This window comes from Callithrix jacchus, chromosome 1 (assembly GCF_049354715.1).
Source record: "Callithrix jacchus isolate 240 chromosome 1, calJac240_pri, whole genome shotgun sequence".
Classification (NCBI taxonomy): domain Eukaryota; kingdom Metazoa; phylum Chordata; class Mammalia; order Primates; family Cebidae; genus Callithrix; species Callithrix jacchus.
In genome coordinates this window covers 108,986,430-109,007,342 of record NC_133502.1, presented here as the reverse complement: position 1 = coordinate 109,007,342, position 20,913 = coordinate 108,986,430, and the positions used below count along the sequence as shown (strand labels likewise).

General features: G+C 40.4%; 1 long non-coding RNA gene across 2 annotated transcripts in view; it reads left to right on the top strand.

Annotated features, from left to right (window-relative positions):
• The first annotated feature begins 2,370 nt into the window (after positions 1-2,370).
• Positions 2,371-20,913, top strand: part of LOC128932096 (uncharacterized) — a 39,978-nt gene continuing 21,435 nt past the window's right edge. The window contains exons 1-4 of one of the 2 annotated variants that reach the window (XR_013533649.1): positions 2,371-2,554; positions 12,373-12,496; positions 15,770-15,875; positions 16,617-16,736. This is a non-coding gene — a long non-coding RNA (uncharacterized LOC128932096). The remainder of the gene's footprint in view (positions 2,555-12,372; positions 12,497-15,769; positions 15,876-16,616; positions 16,737-20,913) is intronic. The other variant, XR_013533658.1, reaches the window with a different exon arrangement.

Sequence of the window (20,913 nt, the reverse complement as noted above, 5' to 3'; positions counted from 1 at the left end):
AATAAGGGAAGCAGAGGGGATTATTTAGGACAATTAAACTATTCTATATAATACCGTAATCATGGTTATATAACTTTATGCATTTGTCAAAACCTGTAGAACTTTATAACATGAAGAGTGAACTTTAATGTATGCAAATCTTTAACAAATCAGTTAAGGGATTGGAAGATTCCAGGATGAAATGCAAAATTATGAGAAAACAAGCTAACTGTATCACAGATGTATTAAAAACAACCTCACTGAAAAATGTGAAGGAAAATTGGTGCTGACCTAAACAGCTTTAGAAATAAGTGGAGTCTATAAGACTGAAGGCTATAAAGGAGCCTATAACATAAGCATTCTACTCTAGCTGATAAAGTTGCTTCCTGTGGAAGTACAGGTTAGCAATTCTGACACTGCTATACATGCATACCGGAATAGAGCAATTAAGTGAATGGATGGACAATGGTGAGAGCCAAGTGTCTCACTGTTGGTGTGAAAGGTTACAGATAAGCAAAAGGAGGCTGGAATCATCTACAAGGTAATGGATTAGTGTTGGAGATATCATATCAACTCCTATTAGCTTAATATAGATATCGATGGTTACATATAGAAATATGTACAGATAATGTATTTTTATATATGGGTTAGCATACACACGCACATATTTCCTTGCTCTGCCAGCTGAGAGGGCCTAGAATTAATGACACCCCATCAGCAACGAGTATACCTAGCACCAGGATCTTGGTTTCTAATATTATTCTCCAACTAAATGAACCACAACTTGGATGACTGTCTGATTCTAGGATGAGAGAAGACAGTATAGAAGGTGTGCATGGAGCATCTTGTATGCCAAAAAGTAAGAAAGTTCTAGGAAAAAAAAACACACACAAAACAATGGGGATATGTCAAAGGGTCATGGAGCCAACTTCAAGAACTACTGGTGGCCAGAGTTGGAACATTTGAGCGACGAAATAAATACAGTACTTTAGTATAGAATTGAAACCCAAAACAGAAAATAAATATGTGTATCCATGCATATATGATGTGACTACATTGTTGAATAAATAAATAAATGTAGGATAGGCAAATTTCCTGTGCTAAGTAATTCTGATTTATGTGGATATTCTGCTCTCAAGAAAGTAGAACATAACTCTCCCATTCCTTAAGTGTGGGTTAAACTAGTCATTTTATTCCAAAGAGTGCAATATGGAAAGGGGGAAAAAAGAGTAACTTTATACTACAGAAAGCTGACATACATTACTTTAGCCAGATGATCAAGGTCAACATCAAGTGCCCTTGATCAGATGTGATGAGAATGGCACTTTACTTCTATGGTATTCTTCACAAAAGCACGTAATCCCAATCTAATCATGAGGAAAACATCAGACAAACCCCAACTGAGGGACATTCTGCAAAATATCTGATTAGTATTCCTCAAAAAAGTCAAGGGCATCAGAAACAAGGAAAATCTGAGAACTGTTACAGCCAAGAAGAACCTAAGGACACATGAAAACTAAATGTAATGAAGTATTCCAGATGGAATCTTGGAAAAAGAAAAAGGATATTAGGGAAAATCTAAAGACACGTAAATAAAGTATAGACTTTGGCTAATGGTAATGTATCAGTATTGGTTCATTAATTGCAGGAAATGTGCCAGGCCCATATAAGGTGTTATTAATAGGGGAAACTGCATGTGGTATATATGGAACTTTCTGTCTTACCTTTGCAGTTTTTCTGTAAACCTAAAACTGTTCTAATATAAAGCATTTATTTTAAAATATATATATATAATGCCTGAGTACCACCCCAGAAATACTGATTTACTTAATCTGAGGTGTGTCCTGACCCTTGGGACTTTTAAACACCTCCCAGGTGGTTCTAATTTGTCTCCAGCAAACCACTACTCTTTCTTCCTTCTGCTTTTTTGTTTAATTATAATAAATGCTCTGACCTTATTCCTGATAAAAATAGCAGTATGCCTTAATGATTTTGGTTGTTTGAATGCAGCAGTTCTTTAAATGTACAGCCAGCGATATGGAACTTAGTGATATTTCCCATTAAATAGAAAATCTTGTCCAAGAAGCTTAAAATGCCTTAAAGAGTTTAGGTAAAGAGACAGGGAAGGGCAGTTTATGCTAAATATATTGTCAGTTTATATTGTATGTGGTAGAAATGGCTTTATTTTCTCTCTGTCATGCTATCCCATATGTACTTAGAGATGAGACATCTCCTAAATTTTAGGTGCAAAGCATTTAGTTTTAATTAGGTAGTAGATTTATTTTCCAGAATTTGATTGTGACAAATGAGATAAAAGTATTACCTCCTGGCAAATAAAACATAAAGGTTCAGGAACCACAAACTGAACCAAGCCATCTATTTTTCTCCTGCAGGGAAGGTGGCAGTCTGGGCTCCTGGTGATTGTATCTGGTGCTGGAGAAGATTGGCTCCCACAGTCAGTGAGAAAGGAATTTTACTCACCCAGCACCCATATGAACTTCAGTGAGAAGAGAAGGTGGAGAGGTCAAGGAGCCTTGCTTTTTCACTTGCAATTATGGCACTTCCTTTGGAAATGGTAAGACTATATTTTTAGACTTACACTGTTAACTTAAAATCCTAACAGGTCAGGAAGATGGCTTTATGCACATTAAGGCATGCAAAAGATTTATTTTTCCTATCATTTTTCTTCCTCAAATAGTCATTGTAGGAATTCTTGCTTTTTATTAACACCTCTTAAGAATATTAACAGACCAGAAAACATTTGTCAATTGGGTGTTACACTATGTTGGCACTGAAGTAGATATTTTAAAGTTTAAAAATATGTAACAGTGGCTTTTTATTCATTCATCCGAGCAATATTTACTTGAATGCATATCATACATCAGGGTTCTGCTAGGTACTGGAGATTTTAAAAAAATAATAAAGCAAACCAAAAAAACTAAGTGAGATCGGGTCTCCTTTCTTAAGTTGTCCTCAGTCTAAAACCTTATTGTTTAGGTCAGTGGTTCTCAATCCAGGGTGATTTTGGCCCCCAGAGGACATTTGACAGTTTCCTGGAGAAATATTCAAATACTGCTACTGGGAGGGATGGGGGATGCTATGGAATCTAATGAGTAGAAGCCAGCGATGCTGCTAAGCATCCTATAAAATACCATTCAGCCCCCAACAATTGGATTATGAGATCCAAATGTCAATAGTGTCCAAGTTGAGAAATCTGCAAACCCACTGGGCTCTTCCTTAAACAGAGAGCACTTTCACCATGTGTGAATTAAACAAAGCAAGCTTTAAAGCCACCTTCTGCCCTGCTTCTACCAGGTGGGTTTGGAATATTGAAGGGTCCCTACTAGCTGAGGGGAGAATAAATGTTATCGTCATTTAGAACATTTAGTCTTGTTATACTCCCCAGTCTCTCAGGTGGGGCATGGTGGTGGCCCTGTTCAGCAGAAGGTCAGCTATTCTGTCATGAGCCCAGGCCAGAGACATGTCCTGTTAAATAAGTCTGCCCCAGAGAGAGGACATGAGACTTCTCCTCTTTGTTGGGAGCAGCCAAGCTTCTATATTCAAGGCCGGTTAAGTGCAAGTCCTTTCAAACCGTATTACTGAAAGATAATGACAGTCTTACAATTTAAACGTAATATTTGCACCTAAATTGAAACTACCATCAAAATTTTGCATTGTTTTGCTTCTGTGTAAGTACTAACTGCAAAGTCTAAAGGAAAGAAGTAACCTTACAATCATGCTGTTCAGTGTAGCTACTAGCCACATGCTGCTGTTTAAATTAGTTGACATTAAATAAAATTTAAAATTTTATTCTTCAGTGGCACTAGTCAATTGTAAGCATCCACTAGCCATGTGACTACTGGCTACTGAATTGGACGGTGTGGGTACAGGACATTTCCATCATCACAGGAAGTTCTGTTAGACAACATTGTCCTAGAAGTCTCCATTTCAAAGGCTTCTTATCAATATGCACAGTTATTTCTAAAAAAAAAAAAGGCTTGTTTCCTAGCAGCTGAGACACTGGGGCAATGCTTTGCATTCTCTCATTATGATTGTCTGTTAGAAAGGCACAGACATGTTCTGCTGGGGGGACCATCTTTCTTCTGACATGGAATTTTTCTGAAGGGTTTATGTAATGGATGTGGGATAAGGTGTCAGATGATTGAAACTATGATTTTTCCAGAAGATATAACAATGTAAAATTCAAATAGGTGACTCCTGTAAGACATTTCTGATCTAACTCAAGTATGTATTGTTAAATATTAATTCCATTAAAGTATGTCAGCAGGGAATTAAGATATGTGACCCAAATCTATTTCTTTTTAGTAGCTAGGTATAATAGAGAAGTAGCACTCAGTGGATCTCAACTGAAGAAGAGGTGGGGTAAAGGGAGGAGGGGAGGTTCAGAATATTTGGAAAAGATTCTCCATGTTATTCTAATGTACCTAATCCAGGTAAGTATAGTTTAGAGATATGGAAAGGACAATTGATTTACCTTTTACTGCTGTATGATTGGGGGAGGGGGAAAAGTTGTGACTTTTAAAATCCCTCCCTTTAGTGGGGCCTAGACATCCCCTCCATTCTCTCTTGCTGTCTTTCCTTTCAGTGACCCACCTGTCTACCCTTCTTACCTGGTTATTTAGGATAATCAACTGGCTTTAGAACAATGGCCTTAGGCAGTTTTTTCCGGTATCAAGAGCCTCCAGCAAACTTTTGCAAGCTGTATATCACAATCTTTTCTCGGCTGCATTTTTTATTCAGTGCTTACTGGTCAAAGCAAGTGTCTTATGCACAGAGGATGCATTAGCCAGAGAGGACACTCAGAAGAAATTCAAGAATCCATTTAGTTTTGTTGTTCAGGGTGAAAGGCACCCCACTTCCACAGAGAGGTGGTCTATGGGTGTGTGAGCAGGGCTAAAACTGTTCTAAAGGAACTGTTCAAGCCATTGACTAACTATTCAGGTAGAGGACCCAGAGTTTGGTCATAGAGCTTTACCCACTTTTGTTAATGTTAGAAGGCCATTACTAGCCATACAGAAACCTATCAGTACATCAGAATGAGACCTTGTTCAGCTGATAGGTACAAAACGTCAACACTCTTCCCTCTTACCCCTATTTAAGTCTTGAAATTTCACATCAAATTTTCAAGATGTGTTAATCCTGAATGGGTTGATGTTTTTTACTTTCATTTTCTCAAGTTGATTTAGAATAGCTTTACTACATTCTTTGTTTTCATTTCTGGTTTCATATTTTCTCCTGGTAGAAATTTACTTTTCCCCCATAATATATAAAATGTTGATCACTTTAGCTGGGCATGGTGGCGCGTGCCTGTAATCCCAGCTACTCAGGAGGCTGAGGCAGGAGAATTGCCTGAACCCAGGAGGCGGAGGTTGCAGTGAGCCAAGATCACGCCATTGCACTCCAGCCTGGGTAACAAGAGCGAAACTCTGTCTCAAAAAAAAAAAAAAGTTGATCACTTAGAGTTTTTAAAAAAATAAGGTGGAAGTCACATCATTGCATAACCATCCAGAATATACATTCTTTTTGGTGGCATGATGTCCAACATATGACATTAGGGAAAAAAATCCCACCACCCCCAGAAAATGTCCAACCTTAGCTTCCTCCTCCTTTTAAGGACATAAGAGCCTGGTGGTTGATGATGCAAGAGATAAAACCGTGAAGAGACTGAAGAAACTAGTTCATCAATTGTTGAGATTCCATTTCTAAAACATCTTAGTGTATATTTTTTCTTTGAGTCTGCCTATGCCTATGCCTGGGATGTCAAGAGCTATGAATTGCCTTAAGGTTCAGGGAGCCATTAAGGTTTGTCTTCTCAAGGTATTCAGCTAGAGAGGGATGTGGATCTTAAAACCATGTAGAATTTGGGCTTAACAGATTCATGAATACCTTGAAAAGAAGGCAGGAAAGCATGAAGAAAGAACACTAGAATGTCCTACTGAAAACTGCATCATCCATCAGTAAATATCGAGTGTCTGTCATGGGCCAGGCCCAGTGCAATATAATGTGTTGGTGTAACATGAGAAAAAATATATATTTGGTCTTTGTCCCAGTTTCTGGCACAGAGCTCCTAAAACTTTTGGAAATTCCTGAGTGATAAAGTATCTTTTGCATGCTAATGAGGTGACTAAAGAGGGCAGTGCTAAGTTAGCTTCAGGATAAGGGTTGGTCACCAGAGGAGCCAACCACCTGATTAGAGGATTAGAATTGTCATCTCTGCACTGCCTTCTTCCCCACTCCAGACAGGGGAGAGGGGCTGGAGATTGGGTTCAATCACCAATGGGCAATGACTTAGTAAATTGTGTCTATGTGGTAATGATGGTTCCATAAAAACTCTGAAGCAATAAGGCTCAGGGAGCCTCCTGGTTGTTGAGTACATTGACATAATGGCAGGGTGCTTACCCAGAAAGGGCATGGAAGAGCTGTGTCCCCTCCCTGCCCTATTACCTTGCCCTATGCATCACTTCCATTTGGATGTTTCTGAATTATATCCTTTATAATAAAAGTATAATTGAAAGTAGAGAGCTTTCCTGAATTCTGTCAGTCATTCTAGCAAACTATTGAACCTGGGGAGAGGTTGTGGAAACCCCCAAATTTGTGGTAGACTGGGAAGAAGTGCAGGTAGCCTAGAGACATCATGTACAGCTGGCATCTAAAGTGAGGGCTTCTTATGGAACTGAACCCTTACTGTGTGGGGTCTAGGCTAACTCTGAGTAGCTAGTGTCTCAATCAAGTTGAATTGTTGCCAACCAGTTGGCTTCAGAGTGAGGCAGGAAAATGGGGTCTGGTAGCAGGGAACATAAGGCCAATTCACACTTCAGCTATGCCAGGAAATACCCTCTCCATAGGGTGTATGCTGAGTAAATGACTTTGTCACTTTACTTCATCTCTCCATTTATGTAGGGCTTATACCAAGTAACCAATGGAATCTTCTGGAGGGTATTTAAACTCCCCAAAATTCTGCAACAGGGCCTTTGAGCTCCTATGCTCAGGCCAGCTCCCACACTATGGAGTGTACTTTCATTTTTAATAAATTACTTCATTCCTTCCTTGCTTTATGCATTTTGACCAATGCTTTGTTCAAGATGCCTAGAACCTGGACACCCTCCACTGGAGGATGAATCAGATAATTTGTTGGTACTGGAATGACATAGCTGGGATTAAAATGGTGAACAGGAGTAGACATTTTTCTACTCTCAAAATTTATAAATAGTATGCCAATGAGTTTGTTGGAGTTATTTAGCACTCTGCTGTATATTGTCCTATCACCCCCTCCAAATCTACTCCCCCTGGTCTTTAGAGGCTGACCCTCATAGAACACAGTAATGGACATTCTTCTTTCTGTCTGTAGTTGGGTTTGATCAATGGGGTGTCCTGGGAGGAAATTGAAGGGACCCAGGTAAGTGAACTCAGGGTATTGATTCACCTCACTCACTCCTTGGAAGCCCACCTTGGGCGGTATCTCCTTTCTAGGCAGTCCTCTCAACAAGGCTTTCTCCTTCCCAGTCTGGAAACTCCTCCTTGTCTCCTTGTGCATAAGGGTGGTGTAAGCACTTCAGCTTCTAATCTTTAGTTTTTGCCTGCAAACCCTTGTGGTTCTATTACATCCTGTATACACCCTTGTAAAAAGTTTCTTATTAAATAAACCTTCTTTGAATTATCCTAAGATGAGTGTTCTGTCTCACTGAGATCCTGACTGATACAAGCATTATCTATTTAAATGTTGGATGTATGCTTGCAAAGTATGTTGAGTTTTGTTTTAGTATATTTGACGCGGAGCCAGCTGTTCAGCTACTTAAGAAGGTGACCCTGGTTTGTAATGATAAAATTGTATTATGGAGTAGGATGTTTATCATCCTATTTCCTTTGGCAGGAAAGTATATATTCATTGAGGTACAGAGAAGGGGAGCTAGAACATTAGTTCTGTTTTATAGCATTTAGAATTACAATTTTTGTTGCCAAAATGTTCTTCTTATCCATTATGATTCTGACATTAATACAATATTCCAGGCTTTGAAGATGCATTAATAGTTTGGGATTTTACCAAGATGATACATGCTGATGAGAGGTTGATAAATGTTGCAAAAAGTCCTTCTTATTAACTGTTTTATAGGCGAGATGGTACAGGATAGTAACGCTCAAAAATTTAATGGTTTTGCCTAAAATATGTTACCTTTCATGAAAAACATTTGAGTGAGAGAGAGCCCAGAAACGAGTTGTGAAGAGAGCACAAAATATGTGCTTTTATTGTTTGTTTGACAGAGGTGGAGAACCACATCATGAAATTTACATTTGTTATTGATCTTTTTGCCTGAACCCACCCTAGTACCTCCATTAGCATCTGTTAGAAGTCAGTTTTTCCAGATGATAAATTTCTTTTACAAAGAAATGAACTGTGAGTTTGTAGCCTTTCACAGGAGACTATGAGCCTCTTTCCTTCTTATTTTGCTTACTAAAGTCATTACTGAAATATAAATTTGGGTGGCTAGATGGGATAATCAAAGCTGGTTTCAACCCGTCTATAATCCACTGATCTGTAGATTAGACAGAAAGCTTCTCAGAAGATGGTACCCGTGTACCTCTCGAGAATTGGAGAGAGGCTGCCTGCATAATTGATCACTAACCTTTATAGATAAAAGCAATTTCAAAGACCATCTACCTGCTAATGCTATAGATGAGGAGACTGAGACCCTGAGATACGAAAAGACTTACCCAGGAACGCAGCTGTATTAGTTTGTCAGGGTTGCCATAATAAAGTATCACCAACTGGGTGACTTAAGCCAGAGGACTTTACTGTTTCACAGTTCTGGAGATGGAGAATCCACAAGTCAGGGGGTTGGCACAGGGGTTCCTTCTGAGGGCTGTGAGGAAAGGACATGTTCCAGGGCTCTCTCTTTGGCTTGTAGATGGCCATCTTCTCTCTGTGTCTTTTCACATTATCCTCCCTCTTTGCATGTTTGTATTTAAATTTCCTTTTCTTAGAAGGACACCAGTCATATTGGATTAGGGCTTACTCTAATAACCTTATTTTAACTTGATTGACCCTGTAAAGACCCTCTCTTTCAAAGAAGATCACATTCTGAGTACTGAGGGTTAGGACTTCAACATACGAATTTTATGGTGGATGCAGTCCAATCCCTAAGCACATCAACTGTCTGAAAACTGACCAGAATCTTGGTCCTCTGAGGCTCTTGTTCATTTTTTTCTTATCAAATGACTGTGCCTTTTAATATTCTTGTTCCTGTTACTACAGAGAGCATTCCCTCTTTCGCAAACCTAAGAGACAAGCTTGTGGTTAAAGCATCAACTTTTCTCAGACACATCAAACAATTCCATTTAGGGGAATATAAGGCCAAAGTAAATTTAGAGAAGTTATGATCCTTATTACTATAACCTGAACATACTCATTTTGGGGATAATGATAAACAATGAATTTTTTTATTATCACATGGCTGTTAATGTTGAATCTTTAGAGTTAGACATGAAATTCTCTCAGACTTATTTAATGAACGCAGTTTATATTATTAAATTGTGATGATAAATCAGTTTGCTGAGTTATTCTCTTCTTTGACTTGACTTTCTCTACCCCTGAAAAATAGCCTTCCAGGAAAGGAGCTTTCCTTTCTGGATGTCCTATGGATGAAGCTTCGGCAGGACTATTGTCAACCCAGGCATTTAATTCACCTGAAATTATGTTGTCAGCTCAGGGATACTTGAAGCATATAAAGTTTAGGAGGCAATGGAATCAGTGCCAGATATTTAGGGATATGTTTGCATACAGGTAGGGAGGCAATTATTATGTTGTACCAAGTGGTCTTTTCGGGAAGGTGAATCAAGACAAGATAAATAAGTTTTTAATTCATGTCAGGTGACTGAGGTCAGTGTAGCCTATCACCCTCACATCAACCAGAACTTCCTGGATTAAAGGTTGGAACAGAAGGAAAATAATAGAGTATTAAACTCTCCAGTAACGACTTCATTCTTCCCATTCTCACATGGCCTAAAATGCTGATTTTCAAGGAGGGGAACCTAATGCTGAGAGAAATAACATGATTAGTCCAAGAAAACAGTATACTCCCGCAATGTGCTTCTACCCCATATAGCAGCTGTAATGCAGGACTCAGGCGCTGTGAGCTAAGTGGCAGTTCTAACTCTCTAGCAATATTTACTAGAATATACCTAAGTTTGGGCCTTCCCTACTATACCAAGTCACAGACTATGTCTCTTGGTACTTAGAGGTAGTAGGTTTTAGGATATACACCTGCACTCCTCACCAGCAGTGTCTCCGAAAGCCCATCCCTTAGATGATCAGCCTTTCATATATGTCAAGAAAAGAAACTTTGATTAAGTGATGAAACACATTTGGAAAATGCCACATACTGCATCCCTTTCTTACATACTCATCACACATGTTAGAATATTGACAGCTTTGTAATGTCTGGCAATGAAAAAGCCATTTAACTTTCTTTAACCAGGTGTTTCCAAAAGTTATCTGATCACAGAACCATGTGTTCATGTAAAACCCGTAAGTTGCAAGCAACACATTTTAAGAAACCCTGTCTAAATTTTGCAGAAGTCAGGGAAAGATATACATTAACAAAGAATTTAGATCAGGTTTAGAGATGACAGAGCAAAAGATCTGTGGAGAGGTCCCTATAGAACAGGTGAGTGATAATCCTTATCATCTGCCCCCAAACATTTCTGGTGGCTATTAACAGGAAGGGAATCCTAAGCTGGGCTGGGCAGGCTTTTCACACATTACAGTCTTTCCTCATTGTGGGGGTGTGGATGACTGTGTGAATGTATTTGTGTTTGACCTTGATAGTCAGGTGCTTTAGGAGAGAAAAAGAGCGCTGGGCTAATGATCAGAAGGTCTGGTGTGTTTTTGGCCTTTATCGTGAACTTGTGATGTGACATCTCAGCAGTCCCAGTGCTCCACTAGTTAGTGTGGATGCTGTTGTGCCACCTCCATTCATCTGCACCACACAGGCCTTTAGTGTCCAAAGGCCTCTCTGTTCACTTGGGACCTCAGCATATGCTGTCTGAAGGTGAAAAGGAAAAGGAGGATTTGGGGATTTTTGTCAGGCGATGACATAATGTCTACAGTGTTTTGATCACCGCAGGAGGAGCAGAGGGTTTGGTGCAAAGGGCCCTGCTGTTCCTGAGGGAGGTGTGAATGACTGACACCTGATAAAACCACGCAGCACAGCCTGATAGAGCCACTCAGAATGTTTCTAGTTAGATGCTGCTATAATGAAGACCCTTTGTTTTAAAACAAAAGAAACCACCTTGAACTTGGTTCAGGAAAAGAATACACTTTTAGGGTAAGACACTTAAGCATCAGATAAAATTTAAAGAATTTAAACAACCACATCTCAGGAAGGTTCAGAAGCGCAACACTGCAGGCTGCCTTTTTCTCTGTGTCTGTGTCTCATCTGTAATTCTTGGCAAAGAGAATTGTATAGCCCCAATTACTGGTCAAATGCCCACTCTAGTTCATTTAGCTGTAGCATAGCTAACAGCCGTGTCTCTCTCATTTTTCCTGTTAGAATCCCAATTTGTTCAGGAGAGTGTGACAATAGCTTGATATCAGGGAAGATAGATCCCACTCCAGTCCCAGAGGATGAATTGTGATAATCTAAACCGGTCATAGTAATCCCATTTCTCTTTATCAGTAATTGGTTGAGGGTGGCATTGTGACCTAGTTCTAATGTAGGAGATATAAATAGAAGTTAGTTGGATATGGTTCTGGGAAAGCTTTTGTCTTTCTTATTAAAAGGAACAACAGTTTTACCGGGCATGGCTTTTTCTCCTTCTCTGGGATTCAGGTGTGATGCCTGGTGATTCAGCAGCCACCTTGTAACCATGATGTGACAAGTATGAGGGGAAAGCTGTGTGCTAAGAAAAGAAAGCACAAAGGAGAACGAGCCAAGGTCCCTGTATGGCTGAACTGCTGCACTGACACTGGATGGCATACCTCATGATTTGTTCTTATTTGAGAAAAATAATAACCTATTTGTTGACATCACAGCGTACTTTAATAGGTTGTTGTTATTGTTGTCTTTACCTGCAACCAAAAACATTCCTAAGTGAGAAAATTATATAGTAAAAACATGGGTGCCAGGAGCCAACTCCTATGGCTCAGAGGATGATTCTCAGATCTCTAATGGGACAGAAGAAGAGATGGCACCTACCATGGTTAGCTATTCAAAAGTATCTACCAAAGCCACCCCAAAGTCTTGAAATCTCACCACTGCTTTAGAGCATAGAGAGAGAAACCCTGTTCTTTCTGCTGCACACCTGTCTTAGATACAATTAACTAATTAATTCTACTGATTTTTACTGACTCACATTATCTGCTTGACGTTTTTCTAGGTGCTGAGGATTGATTGGTGGAGACCGAGAGGATCTTGGCTCTGACTGAGCTCACATTCTGAAAGAGAAAATAGAAAATAACCATGAAACACAAATGAATGGGATCACTTCAGATATTGAAAATGTCTATAAGTAATAGAAAACAGTGTGTTATGATAGAGGATTGGGGAGGCTGTGTCCATGGAAGGCCTAGGAAAGTGATATTTCAATTGAAACTTGAGTTGCAAAGGGCAGCCCGCTGTGCAAGGCTGAGGACCAAGCGTTTCAGGAGGGAATGGTCAAGCCGGGAATGAGCATGGCCCGCTGAAGACCCAGAATGAACTGCTAGTGGTGCCCACTGCACAGGGCCTGGGGAGGCCACCCATGCTCATCTCATGGTAACGTGCCAGCAACTCAGCCCACTGGCATCATGATGAATCTCGGTGCTACTGCACAGGGCCTGGGGAGGCCACCCATGCCCATCTCATGGTAACGTGCCAGCAACTCAGCCCACTGGCATCATGATGAATCTCGGTGCTACTGCACAGGGCCTGGGGAGGCCACCATGCCCATCTCATGGTAACGTGCCAGCAACTCAGCCCACTGGCATCATGATGAATCTCGGTGCTGCTGCACAGGGCCTGGGGAGGCCCATGCTCATCTCACGGTAATGTGCCAGCAACTCAGCCCACTGGCATCATGATGAATCTCGGTGCTGCTGACTGGGCTTCTTGTTGCATAGGTGAACTGTCCCATCATCTGCTTGAGGCTGGCAGAGCTCAGGGGGTCAGACCACAGGGAGTGATCTATGTAGGAGAATCTCTGACCAGAGTGACTGATTCCCTCATGTTCTTTCCTTTTGAGAATTGATTCGTTATTCCAAGCTGCAGCTCCTATGCTCTCCAGAGGACTAGCTTCCCTTGGAATGGGGTCAGCCCTGCTCTGGAGGGACTGGGAGGGCATTCAGCTACCACACAGTTGCTGCAGGACCACGCTCCACTTACCCCCTCAAGTTATGACTGCCCCTGTTGACATTGTCTAGTGCTTGAGAGTCCCCTCTGTAGAGACCTTGCAGAGAGTCAGGAAGCCTGCTAGGGCCCTGCGCTGGTCATACCTGACATCAGTTTCAAGTGATACTTATCAGTGAAGCAGTCATATGAGATCACAAAGCTAGAAGCTCCTTCCAAGCTCACAATGTCCTACATTCCTCATGGGTCTGGCCTAACCCAGAACAAAAGTGTCAGTATGCTACCCCCTTCTAACAAGTTGCCTACGAAGTGGAATATCCACCCGGCTTGGTAGACAATCCAGTTTTCTTTTTCTCTAACACTTGAACTTGCTGGCCATTAGAATCACTATAATTATATTAGATGTTAGAGTTCCTGTGTGAGTGCTGGGATGTGAGGAACGTGATTGCTCAACTTAGAAGAGTAAAGTTGCCTGGAAGTGCCTGACCTGCCATTTAAAAACCCTGGGTTTGGTTTTCCTACACCTGGAACACAAAACTACAAAATACCAAAGTTGGAGGCAAGCTTGGTAATTAATATCTGTCCTCTTACAGATGAAAAAAAAAAAAAGGAGCATGACCTGACCAAGGTTAATAATAATACTACAAAGGAAGGCTCTTTGGGATTCCCATGTCCCTGTAATAGGTGTTAGAATTTGGTTGTAATGTGCTCTTTCACTTACAGAACAAAGAAAAAAACCTTGCACGTCAACAATGTGTGCCATCAAAGTTCCCCATGCCTCTGCATGCCTCTGTGTGGTTTGATTCTCACCATCCAGTGTAGTGGGCATTATTTTTCTCATTTTACACATAAGGAAAACGAGGCCCAGAAAGGTTAAGTCCATTCAGTTAGTAGGTAGCAATCCTGAACTCAAGCTTCAATCTTCTGCCTTTTATTCAATATCATTTCCAAGTCCTTCACTTTGATTTTCTGGGGGATGAGTGTGCAGCAGGAAATTAGGTATAACTTAGGGCAAGATATATAGCTCTGAAGAGTCTCTGCCTTATTCGGGAAGCAGATATTGTGGATTGCTAGAAAATCTAAAGAAAGGATTCTGATTTTTAGTGACAGTACCCTCACCTTCATTGGCATGTAAATTCTTCCCTCTTGGAACCACTGTAGCTGGAGCAGGGGCCTCATGGCTGCTAACATAACGGTGCTGTCATCTCAGCAGCTGCTTCTCCTTACCTAAATACCACCTCCCAGGCATAGTGTGGCTCTGAGAAGCTCAAGCTGTTAGAATCCGGTGGCTACTCCAATTCCTGATTCTGTCACTTTAGATGACCTGAGCTACATTATTTAAACTTCCTATATCTCAGTTTTTCCATCTATAAAAGGGGCTAGTTATAGTACCTTCCTGAAAAGGTGAAGACTAAATGACGTTAAAAAAAAAAGGAGAGTAACGTGCTCAATAAATATTTGTTGTTGCTGCTGCATTTGCTCTTGAGACAAGGGATTCTGTCACAGAGCTGAGTTTTCACCAGAAGTACAAAGGAAAATGTTCATAGTTCATGGACACAGTGGCCATGCCAGGGTGAGATGTATCCAAAAGATAGAATCACATACAGTTGACTTCTTAACCCTGGGGAATGATTGCTCTGGACCTTATACTACAAGGGTTGTCTTCATTTTCTGCCAGTATCACCCCTCTGGCCCCACCCTGTCAACAAAGCAGAGGGCTTTAACTCACCCACTTGAAAAGCTAAAGCTGACCTGGAAGTTATGATTATGTATTTATTTAGTCTGAAAGAAGGAACAGAAATAAGAGCCTTTTATATAACTCAAAGAGTGTAAAGGAGCCAGTGATAAAAACCATTGCCCTGAACTTTTCCAAAGCACCATAAATCTCTCTGTTATGATTCTCCAGCTGTTGCCAAGGTATCATTTGTCTTGTTTTTGTCCTCAGATAGACTAAAACAAACGTTAACGAACTTCCTCCTGTTGGTTTGTGTATCTGTGATCAAAGGCTATAAAAATGCTACTATTTCCAGTTACTCCCATCATCTGAAACACACCTAATGCTTGTTGTGTGGTTTCTCAGCAATATTCTCATTTTAATTTGATAGCTTTTTGTGTTTGTCTGTTTCCCTTTCAAAGCTGTTTTTTCCTCCCTTCCCTCCCTTCTGTGTTTCTTTCTGTCTCTGCTGATATTTTTGGCATGTTTAGATCATCTTTCCACTGACCTTTCAGTGGCTTAGCATTTCGTTGCAATGCAAAGTGAAGTTGGGAAACAGAGCCAAGTGACAAACTGTGAAGTAACAGCTCAGCCTTCACAAAGCAAATGTGCCTTGTGCTCTTTCTTGCCAGAGCAGATGTAGCCTCAGTGGACTGTGGGGGAACATCATCTCTCAGGTAAAAATAAATTACCAAGATTAGGACCAAATGATGCAAATCCTTTCATTTGCAAACAGATCATGAACTGGGAGTCATGCGGAAGGAAGACCAGACTGAGAATCAGTTAGGATCCCACCCTCAGCTTAGTCCAGAATACTCTGCCAATCAGCTATTTGGCTGCAGGTGAGTGACTTTAAAAAATGTCAAATGTGCCAATACGTAAAATGAATTCACGTAGGTCATGGACACAGGTGACATAGGAAGTTAATCAACAAAAAAAATAGAATGAAGTAACAAAACTCTGTGACCTACCACCCAGTCTCAGGCAATCCTAACATTTTGATGGCTTTGCTTTAGACATGAAGTTCTTTGCAGACATCTTAATCCCCTGTCTTTTTCTTCCATCCCGGAGATAAACACTATCTTGCATGCACATGCTTTCAGACTTTTTTTTGCATGCATATGCATCTTTCCACAATATGTACTGTCATTTTGCATGTCTTAAAATTTTAAATAAATGGAACATACCACACATATTCTACCACTTGCTTGTTATCTAATTTAGCGTTTGATTTCAACAATTTAGCTCTAGTTCATTCATTTGAACTGCTTTGTTTCAGGAACAGACCACTATATAGTTACGTGTTTTCTGTTGGTGAACACTTAGATTGCTTCTAATTTTACACTATTATAAACAGTGCTTCAATGATTGTTCTTGTACGTTTCCTTGTCCTAACATACAAAAGCTTCTCTACAATAGCATTTTTCAAAATGTTTTGTCCATACAGCTACACGGAAACCCAGCACATGCCTGTGCTACGTTTATGTACGTGTAAGCATATACGGAACAAAAGTTTCTCAGAATATTTACATTTATTTTCTACTTAATTCTAATTTTGTTTATTTATTTTATTTTATTCTGAGATGGAGTCTCTCTCTGTTGCTCAAGCTGGAATGCAGTGGAGCAATCAGCTCACTGTAACCTCCGCCTCCCGGGTTCAAGCCGTTCTCCTGCCTCAGCCTCCTGAGTAACTGGGATTACAGGCAAGTGCCACCACTCCCAGCTAATTTTTGTTGTTGTTGTTGTTGTTGTTTTGTTTTTTAATTATGGGGTTTCACCACATTGCTCAGGCTGGTCTCAAACTCCTGCACTCAAGCAGTCCACATGCCCCAGCCTTCCAAAATGCTGGGATTAAAGGTGTGAGCCACTGCACTTAACCTCTAATTCAGTTTAACCTGGACTATTTCATATACCACTGTATGTAATTTAGGAAATTGAATTTATGGAATTTAGGAAAGTACTTTTATAACCCAGAGATGCATCTCCACTGGCAAGCTGAAAAACAGTGTTCTGGGATACATACATAGACATGGACCTGCTGGGTCATAGGTTGTGCCCATTTTCAAACTGGTAAGTTTTTCTACATGAGTTCATTTTATGCATTTAAGCGGATATTTGTATTTAGCTAACATTCCACGTATTTCTAGATGAAGGTTTTCCAGATTCTTTATGGCTGGAAATGGAAGTCCTGTGTTAAGCTTTCTGGGTTTCAGTTTTTTTCACCTGTCAGAAGAAGCCGCACACACAAGAGGTAGTAGACCCTTCGGTATTTTGCAGACTCCTTTCTCTGTAGCCCTGGGGAGAGTTCTGGGGTCTGCCACAGTGTGGGTAAGTTGCAAGGTAGAGGTAGACACAGGGAATGGGAGAAAATGAGTAGATGGAGTTCTGGGTCTTTTACCATAGTCCCTACCCAAGGAGCCCATTTTAATATTGATCCATTGTGTTTCCATTAGATTTAATTGACAAAAGGGTTGTATAGTTTAAAATATTCTTAAATGATGGATTTAGATGTCCTCGAAGGCTGTTTTCAGATTTAAACAAATGGAAATAATTTTTAAGTCTCTGGATCATTAAAAATTGCAGCCAGAGTTAAAGAGTTTGATGGCTTATAGAATAAAGTTTCCTGAGTAGGGGCTAGGAAAACAGTGTTTGTTTATGATAGCTGATGTGCTCTTTCTGCTGCTGGAGAGCGTGACTAGGATGGGATGCTTTCAGCATCCTCGAAGGCAAGGAGTTAGGCGTACTCTTGGGCTGGAGTTGCCCCTTTGAGGGCAAGCATTTCTGCTGTGTCACACGGCCTTCCTCTGCAGGAGGCAAGCATTTCTGTTGTGTCACACGGCCTTCCTCTGCAGGAGGCTGCTTTAAAAAACTACTTCGTGTTCATTGTGTTTGTTTACTTCTGTGAATAAGGCTCTAATATGAATTTTTCTGAAATCCATTTCAGCCCAGCACACTGTTCCACATGCTTGCAATGAAACTCATTTGCTCAGTGGGGTACTCAGTTAAACCTCTATATTCATAGGGATGACATTTTATTATCACTTTAATGAAAATATTTGCTTCCTCCTGAGTTTATTTTTACCTTCCCAATATAGTAAAAGCATTAAAAAAAAAAAAAACACGAAAAGACAGGTAGTAACTTGGTAGTTAAGTGACTTAGGGGTGGGCACATGTTAATTAATTTGTATGGGATCGTGAACCTCTTTTCTAATAAATGCCCTTGCCTTCCCCACCTCCCCTGAGCCTCTTCCTCTCAGACTCTAGTCCCTCCCTTCAATTTGTCCTGCTTGTATTTCGTCTTCTTTAATCACTGTTTTCATCACATCACTCCCATGCTCAGAAACCCTCAAGGGATCTTTATTTCCCACCACATCAAATCAAAACTCAGCTGCCTGTTTTCAAGCTTCTCCTAATCTATCCTTTCCTTACATCTCCAGCTTTATTTCCCTTGCCAGATGTGGCTCTGGTTCCTGTGGTTTAGAGATAATGGAATTTTTGAACACCAAAAAAAAAAAAAAATTAAAATCTGCATCATTTTTCCTAGGCATAGTTCAGCCCAGTTTTCTTAAACAAAAGCACACGTCAACAGTTATTGCTTATCTCCTCCACGGGCCATGTGAGCAAGACTGTGGGGCCCTCCAGGCGGCAGGAAGAGGAAAGCAGTTTATGCACTGCTCTTTCTCACTACTTTGGGAGAAGCTGAGGACCTGAGAAAGGTGACTTTAGTCACTAGAGTGCTTTGTGAAGAGCTTTGCTGTTCTGACCAGACAGGCAGAATGCAAATATAGAAGGAGAGTAGGAAAGATATTAAATATCAAGCCAGAAATGTCTGGCTCAGAAATTTGTAAAGAAGTAGGTCTTGCATAAGGGAAAACTCAGCAGACCACCAAGCTCTGGAAAAGATACTGCAGGAGTCGGTAAATGAAATTTAAGGGAATGCATCCACATTGGAGGGGGCTTTTTTTCTTTTTCTTTTTCTTTTCTTTTCTTTTCTTTTCTTTTCTTTTCTTTTCTTTTGTTCTCACCCTGTTGCCCGGGTTGGAGTGCAGTGGCATGATCTCGGTTCACTGCAACCTCCCCCTCCCAGGTTCAAGCAATTCTCCTGCCTCAGCTTCCCAAGCAACTGGGATTACAGGTGCCCAGCTAATTTTTTGTATCTTTAGTAGAGACAGGGTTTCACCATGTTGGCCAGACTTGTTTCGAACTCCTGAGCTCGTGATCCACCTGCCGTGGCCTCCCAAATTACTGTGCTTATAGGCGTGAGCCACCGCGCCTGACCAGGGCTTTTAAATTAATGTGAAGATAGCTTATTTTAAACTTTTTGTTTATTGTGGGGTGAGTGTGCATGTAATTAATGTTGTTTACTTTGTTTTTCTCTATTTCAATAAATTCTGGCTCTTCCATTTAAGTAGCAGTATGATTTGGAGGAAATTTCTTCATTCACGAAATGGATATAACAATGGTATATGGCATATAGGATCATTGTGAGGACTAAATGAGATAATATATTTTAAAACTGTAGAATATCATTCAAGAAAAAGTATTAGCTATCATTTCTGTCATCATAATTATTGTAAGTATGCATAAGCGGCACTTGATTTGAACAGCTGCTAAAATCCTCCCTTCTCTCTAACTCTCTTCAGGTCAGTTCAGTTCAGCAAGCATTTCATGAACACTCCGTATATGTAAGACATTGAAGATACACTGATGGTATCATACATATTACATTGACTAGCCCTTACGCAGCATATTTTCTAGAAGGAAAGGCAAACCCAGAAGTCGATTATTTCAGTATAAGGTTCTACTGTCCAGCATAGTCACCAGCAGCCACATGTGGCTACTGAGCACTGAGAATGTGGTTAGTCTGAATTGAGATGTGTTCTTTGTGTAAAATACACACTGGATTTTAACAAGTTAGTATGATAAAATAGTGTAAAGTATCTAATCATTTGAACAAGGTGTTGATTACCTGTGAAAATGATCAGTTAGATAACAAGTTAAACAAAATATATAATTAAAATTAATTTCACCTGTTTCTTTTGATTTTTTTAAATGTGGCTACTAGCTATTTTACATTTACGGGGTTCCTGCTGTATTTCTTTTTCTTTTCTTTCTTTTTTTTTTTTTGAGATGGAGTTTCACTCCGTCACTTAAGCTGATGTGCTGTGGCCGGATCTTGGCTCACTGCATCCTCCTTTTTTTTGCATTTTTGGTAGAGATGGGGTTTCACCGTGTTGGTCAGGTTGGTCTTGAAATCCTGACCTCAAATGATCTGCCCGCCTCAGCCTCCCAAACTGCGTCCTGTGGCTCCTGTTATATTTCTATTGGACAGATCTGGTCTCATGTGACACAATGCAGGTTAAAACAGGGTACATGGGGAGCTCAGAGGGGTGGCATGTCATGCAGCCTGTCCTCCTGCCCAGGGGAGCAAGTGAAGCCTATGCCAATTGTTAAAGGACGAGCAGAAGTTGTCCAGGCACCGCCAGGTCTAAAGGGCCCTCCAGATGAAGGTAGCAGGAAAGGAATGGAAGGCATGGTATTTCTAGGCACTGGAAGCATTTGGTTATTCATAAAGCATTATGAGTTAGGGACTGGCAGAAAATGAAGCTGCAAGAGAAGTGAAGCCTGGTCTTGCAAATCTTTAACATCCAGCTGCCATCAAATGCTCTGGTCCTTGACTTATATATGAGGTCTTGTTATTTTTCTGCTATTCATTTCTTTGACATTTTGGACTATTCAGCTTATATCTATGAGGTTTACGTCCATGAGGATAGACTTTCTTAGAGGATAGGACTGATGAATGCACATGTGCTGCTTGGCAGGTAAAATGCCATTTCTCCTATGCAGATAACCCTGAAGAGTCAATGGGCAGCCTACAGT